This window comes from Triticum aestivum, chromosome 4B, assembly GCF_018294505.1.
Source record: "Triticum aestivum cultivar Chinese Spring chromosome 4B, IWGSC CS RefSeq v2.1, whole genome shotgun sequence".
NCBI classification, from domain to species: domain Eukaryota; kingdom Viridiplantae; phylum Streptophyta; class Magnoliopsida; order Poales; family Poaceae; genus Triticum; species Triticum aestivum.
Genome location: NC_057804.1, coordinates 490,150,053 through 490,157,405, shown reverse-complemented (window position 1 = coordinate 490,157,405; position 7,353 = coordinate 490,150,053). Strand labels below are relative to the sequence as shown.

General features: G+C 43.2%; 1 long non-coding RNA gene across 1 annotated transcript; it reads left to right on the top strand.

The window, feature by feature from the left end:
* The first annotated feature begins 207 nt into the window (after window positions 1-207).
* LOC123092885 (uncharacterized) lies at window positions 208-5,395 on the top strand. Its single transcript, XR_006444920.1, has 7 exons — window positions 208-963; window positions 1,080-1,598; window positions 2,483-2,570; window positions 2,817-2,882; window positions 3,699-3,855; window positions 4,458-4,689; window positions 4,781-5,395. It is a non-coding gene; the product is annotated as an uncharacterized lncRNA (long non-coding RNA).
* Window positions 5,396-7,353: the final 1,958 nt, after the last annotated feature.

Genomic DNA, 7,353 nt, shown 5'->3' with positions numbered 1-7,353 from the left:
GGCTAGCCAACTCACCTCGAGAAGGCTCCCCCGATTGGCCCTTCGTTGGCCGTCGGATCTGTCTTTTTGGCTTGTCTGGCCCGTTGGATCTTCACCTCGCGATCAAACTATTTTCACCTTGCAGTCGTTTTTACTGGCTAATGACGAGTGGGCTCGTCTCGCACGCTCGTTGGCTGGGTTGGCTGCGCCCGCGTGCAGGAGGTTTTCCCCAATCCGCACCCCGCGTTCCCCAGCCAATCCTCCTCGCCTCGTCCCACTCCCGCACCAGCCACCACCCAAACCCTAGCCCACTTTTCCCTCGATCCCCAGAACCTCTCCCGCCTCTATCCCTCCTCCTCGCGTCACCACGGCCTCCACCCCGGAGCCTCGCCGCCGCCTGATAATACTCCTCCACCACGCTAGCCCCTCCACCTCACCTTCCTTCTTTTTGTCATCTGCGCCCGTCATTGATGCCTGGTTCCAGATCGGGCGCGGGTTAGGCGAGGTCGATGGTGGGGTGAATGGGCAGGGGAGGCGGGCGACAAGGGCAGGCAACAGTCGGCCCGTCGCGATGTGGTCAAGCTACAGGGAAGAGGGAGGAGGTCGGCGACAGGGTGAAGGAGCAGGCCGGCCCTCATGGAGGCAGCGCTATCAGCCAGCTAGGGAGGCGGTCCGGCTCGCCTCTGCTATGCCGTGAGCAGCGGCGCTACCTCGGCCTCGAGCCTCACCTCCTCTGCCAATCTCCTGCCGCGAGACAGTGCCTTCCCACGTTCTCAATCTGGCGTTACCGTGCATGGTGGTTTCAGATCGGGCGCAGGTCGCAGCCATGGAAGTAAGGGGCATGGTGGTTTCTGTGATGTGTATGGAGGAGCGGTGGAAGGTGAGGATGACGGACAGGTGGGAAGGCGCAACAAGACTGGAGCTGCAACGCTCGCATCATGGTGGCGTGGAGCCGTCCATCACTACCCATCGACTCCAGTTTAGGTTTGCACATCTTTGGCCCCCATCTGCTTTCTTTTAGATTTTGCCTTTTGATTTCATCAGTTATTTGGTAATATTATTTTAATTTCTTGGTTTTCCCCTTTTTTCTCTAAAAAAAGATATGTACAACAGTCGCCCCGTCGCGATGTGGTGAAACTACAGGGAAGAGGGAGGAGGCCGGCGACAGGGTGAAGGAGCAGGCCGGCCCTCATGGAGGCAGCGCTACCAGCTAGCTAGGGAGGCGGTCCGGCTCGCCTCTGCTATGCCGTGAGCGGCAGCGCTACCTCTGCCTCCAGCCTCACCTCCTCTGCCAACCATGGGAAAATTTAGGGGAGACCCAAGGCGAGCTTCCCTCTGTTGCATGCACTCATGATCTCTAAATATTTCTGTAGCCTAAATGCCTATGTACCATGTAAGCAAGCCCAACCTAATGCACATCATCAGCTTGATGAATGACCAAATGGTTTGTTTTTCTTGCCATATAGACCATTGACGGGTGTGCAGGAGCCCTTCTAATTGGTGCTCTATGTGTGTTTTCTTTTCTTTTGTTGCAGAATAATAATTCGAGTGGATGGCAATGCGCCTTGTTGTTTAGCGGTATGATGGTCGGTGATAGTATGTTCTATATATATTGCAAGGTGATGGGCTGCTGATTTTTGTTGTCCACTTCTGCTGATTTCTACCCACTTCTGCTTAATTTGATATCTGCTGTATAAGTAATGCACTAATATACAATACATAAAAAAATGACCCGTGTTATATTTCAAAAGTATGGTTTTGCTATGCGTTGCTTGGAATCATTAGTGTTCGTTATTTTTGTTCAGATTTGTTGTGTATGCATGGTAGACCTTTCTAGGTTCTACTTTCTTATTCTTCAGCCATAATTCAGTTCATGACAGTTGCTGCTGTACCAAAGTGCAGACATTAAAATATTTTAGAACAGAACAATTAGATGCTTTGAGCCCTTCAAAACTGAAGGGAGCACCGAGGTATCACATTTGTAAAATCATGCATATCCAGGAGCTCAGCAGTCTACCGACCTAAATTTCTCCCCAACTTATGTCTTTTTGTCCAGTCCAGAATTTTAGGTTTCCTTGGTCACCACGGCCTCCTCTCTACTTGGCTCTCCTCTATCTTGTTTCTCTATAAAAGAATGGAAACTACCATGAGAGATAAATGCCAACTGAAAGTTAAATTCAGTTAGAAAGTTAAATTCAGTTAGAACTAGCTTTTTGCACGTGTGTTCTTGATTCTTCATGTACGACCACATAGTAGGGACGCAACAAATATTTGTTAGCTAGGTTGCTTGCCTAATGAAGCTCCCATGTGGACCATTTACTGCTCTGTGTTATTGGAATTTGTTTGTAGTGTTCGCTCAGGCTAAAGAAATTCATGTCATTTTCCTCCATTTATTTCCTTTAATGCATAAGTGCTACCTTTGGCAATTTCTCTGTCCAGCCTATTAATCACCGAGAAAGGTTTTGATGCAATCTGCTGAATAAGCTCACATTGTTGATTGCAGGATCATAAGATGCCTTTACACATGATTGTGTGATGCTCAGAAACATTTTGCACAGTAGAAACTTCTTGTGAAGCTTGATTTTATTCAGGTGTCTAACTGACTACCACTTCCTCGGCGTTTGTGCTTACCAGCATGCCGTAAACTTCTTGTGAAGCTCGCTGTTTCATGTGCCTAACTGACTGCCGCTTTCTATATTCATGCTTATTTGAATCCAGATGGTGATTTTGGGCTGAAAGATTATTGCAAGCATAGAATCTTTTAAATGCCCTTATTGACATGATTTGTATGATAAACTTCCAAAATATTCATTTAACATTGCTATTTTTCTTTTCAGAGCCATATGATTTTTTTATAGAAACATGTGCAGAGTAAAATGGACACATCTTCTGGTACATCTGAGGTATAGAATCGGCAATTTTCATTGAATGTTGTAACATATTTACAACTAGATTCAATTTTAAATCATAAATAGAAGTTGTTTAAGTTTCGGATAGTTATATGATGTGCCATGTGCATGCTTTACAGTTACCTTGCAAGTGTCGTGATGTTGCATAGATATTTCTTTATCTATATGAATGTTGGACCCTGCGTGATTGATCTTATTTTGTTCCTATGTGAGAACTAGCTCTCCTTCAGTAGTGTAGTACTTCTATACTAAACTGAACCGGGAATAGTTTGATTGTGCTCTGTAGGACAATGTGATTTCTTTTCATAGAATGTTGTCATCTATATCTTGCTGAAGTACAGAACTATTGGTCAGTTAATTCTCTCACATCAATTTACAAATTTAGTATTTTATTTCACATGGGGCTTGGCTGGTTTACGTTTAATTCATGCATCATATATGGTTGTTTAGTTCAGACTTGTGCATGTGCATGCATTGGAATTGATTTAACAAAGATATAGCATGATTCTGTACATAAAAATAGTATGAATATGCATGATCTATGAATAAATGCTCGGATATAGTTAGTCGTGAGATAGTAGTAGTACCATGAGCTTACAACTTCTGGATATTGTTAATACTTAATGGCATGTAGTTGTTCAAAAATCTGGAATGTCTTTCGAGAACTGTTGATCTGTGTTGCTATGAGTATTTCTCAGAGTTTTGGTTGCATGGATGTACATTAGAGTAGCAGAGGTTCTTATTTTACTTTGTCCAGAAGAGGGGCTTTTACTTATTTTTGTTCACAATTTTTATCTAACTTTCTATCAGCACCGACGACCACAATGGGATGGATCAAGCAGCCAAGACTCAGAGTGTGGTCGGGCGGCGCCATGGGGCAGATCTGTGCGGTGCAAGGGGCGGTAGATGTGAAACTGAAGCTTCCCCGCTAACTTCGAAGCAGTCAATTGAGCAGATGGACATGACGGTATGTAATTCGTCATATTTACAATAGCTAGGAAAAGTGGAAAGTGTTTTTTTTTCAACCTAAGTGAAAAGTGGTTGGTTACTTCTAAAATGGAAATTAGTAAAATCATCAGAAAAAAGTAGTAACTCTTCAGCTTAAAAATTGTAGCAATATTAGTGTTGGTCGGTTGTGAAGTTCAGTCCCCAAGCCCTGAATCATAAACCTGATTAGAGTTCTTGTCATATTTAGAATAGCTCGGGAATAGCTCGGAAGCTATGGATTCGTCGTGCTATTTCTGAATTTTTTGGTTTCGTTCAACAGCGAACCCAGAAGGGGGAGGCTCCTGAATAATTCATAGGATAACAGCTGAATAATTGGAAGACTCATTTTGTACACACAAGATAGTACAGACAACATAATGCCTAGTCATTTTTGAATTAGGTTCAGATAGGTATGGCTTATGGGTCTTGTACTGATAGTACTGACAATGTTGATTAATCCTTTGATGGAACTTGTTAGCAGCTTTGGCCATATGGTTTGATGTGCTTAAATAATCAATATATGATAGTACTGTGTATAGTATCAGCTGCACTGAAGATATAAATTCTGTTTTGTGCAAGCAGAGTGAGGATTGGTGCTGCCGCCCCTGGTAGGAGCCCAATGTCCTAATCGAACTACTGTCATGGAGAGGGCAATACGTGGATTTGCTTCAGATATTGGAGACAACGCCATTGTGCCGAAGCTCGGAACAATCTTCGATACATTGGTGAAGCATACGATTTTTACAATCTGTATTTATGGGAGAAAGGATTTGGCATTCGATATGGTAAAAGCTGTCTGAATGTCGAGAGGACGGTATGTGAATCTGGTTTCAATTCTTTCTTTATGAGCTGGTTGTTTCACTAACATGTTCATCGTCTCATTTGTCGTTAAATTGTGGTTGCAGTGGAAATCTATTGTGGATAATACTGGTCTTGCCGGCGTTAGTGCCCTACTCTGATAAGGCTGCTGCAGTCTGAACCATTCATTGTATCGCACGTATGCGCAGACGAACACTGACGATCGCACAAGCACATCAACGTGTACAGCAGGGATTTGATGAAGAATTTGAGGCAGAACAATGTGAACCTTGCTAAAGTGCACAACATTAGGCAGTTTCCTTGGGTCGATGGAGAATGTGCCTTTCACAAAAAGAGCTTCAAGGAGCTTGTGTGGCAAAATAAGCCGCGAGCAACCGGCTGATGATGTTAGTTAAACGATGGAGGTGTTTGCGGAGCTTGGTTCAAAGGATCCTCACTTCACATATCATGTGCAGGCCGATAAGGAGGGAAGGATAAACGCACTCATGTGGGCAAATGGGGACAGTAGGCTGGTGCAAAAAAGACTGTAGCTTATTCTCAAATTTTCTGTCTCTAATACTGAATTTGGTGTGTACCGATAAATCATGTAGCGCGTGAGATCCATCATGCAGTTTAACTGCTAATCCCAATTATGTTATGCATGCCCTGAAGCTGATGAATTTGTGTTCTCCTATACTGAAATGTCAAATTGATTGTGTGTATGATTAGATACTTCTGTAGAAAGTACATTGAACGTGTGAGCATTATGTAGATGGAATTGTACTGAATCAAGTAGCACTGTTTTGAGCTGTAGTTTGGACCTGAACTCCGTTGCATCCACGATGCATGTTAGTCAGAATACGCCCAAGTACAGAATCTCATAGATGATAGAGCTGTAGTTTTGAGTTGTAGTCAGATTCTGTACTAAAGTATAGATAAGTTGCATCAAGTCGGGCCTGAAGCAGTTATCCCCTGCCTGACCACACTACTTATTCAACATCCATCCATCTTGCTATCTTGGTGCAAAGCAGGGCAAAAATGGCCCCGTCCGTCTTCTCCGAGCCTGAATCGACTATTACACAATCGCATGCACTGTACACACTGTTTTGAAAGTTGCCTGTATTGGGGGCCGATGATGATCTCGGTGGCCTGAGATTTAGGCAATATAGATGAAGGGGGAAGGTGTCGAGGTGTACCAGAGAAGATTGGTAGCTGCAATGGTGCGCGCGGAATAAATGATCTGACAAGACACCGTCAGTACAGAATCTTGAAGATGATGGATCGTATTGTTTCCTTCCTCCCGAGCCCCATGCGACCTGACTGATGCCGTAACTTTTGGTTGTTATCAGATGTGGGGCATCGCTGCTGGATAAAATATCAATACAATAACTATACATGACAGAGTACGTGTTGGGTTGGCCATCTCGAGGCGTTGGTACGGCAAGGATAACAAGACCACATGCACTCGCGCTGACAACAACACTTTCGTGTTATATTCTGCTCTTGCCAGTTTGCTGGTCCATATTAATTTCCTCGAGCTTATTTTCACATCTCGACATATTTACACCTCTCCGTTGACTGCCACCTACCATGGAGGGAGATGGCTTGCCCAGGCTGTCAACACCCATCGACAACTTCCGGCAGGCGCCATCCCGTTCTTCCTCCCCTTACTCTCATGCCTTCATGGCCAAAATCATTAGCAGGAGCAAGAAGGTTAAGCACCAATTATGGTTAAAGCTTCGTCTCTTTTGTGTACTATGCATGATTGATCTGATTTTGCGGGTCAGCTGACAAATTCAAGTAATACGACTATTGCAATGCATCTTACTACGTGTGTATTTATTTGCATTGATATTTTCTCCTCCTTAGGCTCCAAATCGTTTGTGGGTCATAAATTATTGTGCATTATTGATGATTAATTTGCAATTTAAATGACAACAGGGCTGGGTTTTATAAGTGCAATGGCTTGAAATGTGACCTTCCAGTCAAGAAATTTCCTCAGTGAGAAGCTTATGTGAAGAATGATGTAATTAAGTTAGTAATTTACAGTTCTCTTTGATAATTGTAACTGAATTGTCAATGGCCAGTTCTCTCGAATAATGAGTTACTCCCTCAATTTTACAATAGAGCTAATTTGTCAAAATTGTGTTTTTTAATGTTTGTGGTCTTCTCTTTTCTTTATCTTGATTTGTATTGTATATGCTACTCGCATATTTGAACATGCATAGGGCCTCTCAGTCTTTAACCCTGACTATAAAAATCCATTGATAGAAGCTGGGGAGGGCCGAGATGAACATCCGGCTCCCTGGGTCTAAGCCATCGAGATGGTAGAGACGACGTTTCCATGTCATCTACTCCAGCAGTCAGGCAAGGCATATAAAAACCATGGATCCTTGCTCCCCAGGCCGCAAAATGATCACAGTGATGTCTACGACCTCCTCCTAGATGTATTAATCTCAATCTCATGTTTGGTTTTCTTCCCTTTTCTCTTCTAATGATGTAATTTCTTTTACTAAGATAACACCATGTTTGTTGTAAAGCCTTATTTGATGTAAGATCCCTTTTCTACTTTGAATGAATTTACTGCATATATTTCTTATTTAGTTTAGTTCATCATTCAGAGAAGGTGGAATATTTTTGTCTTTCACAGGTTAAATGAGCATTGCTAGTCCTTCACAGG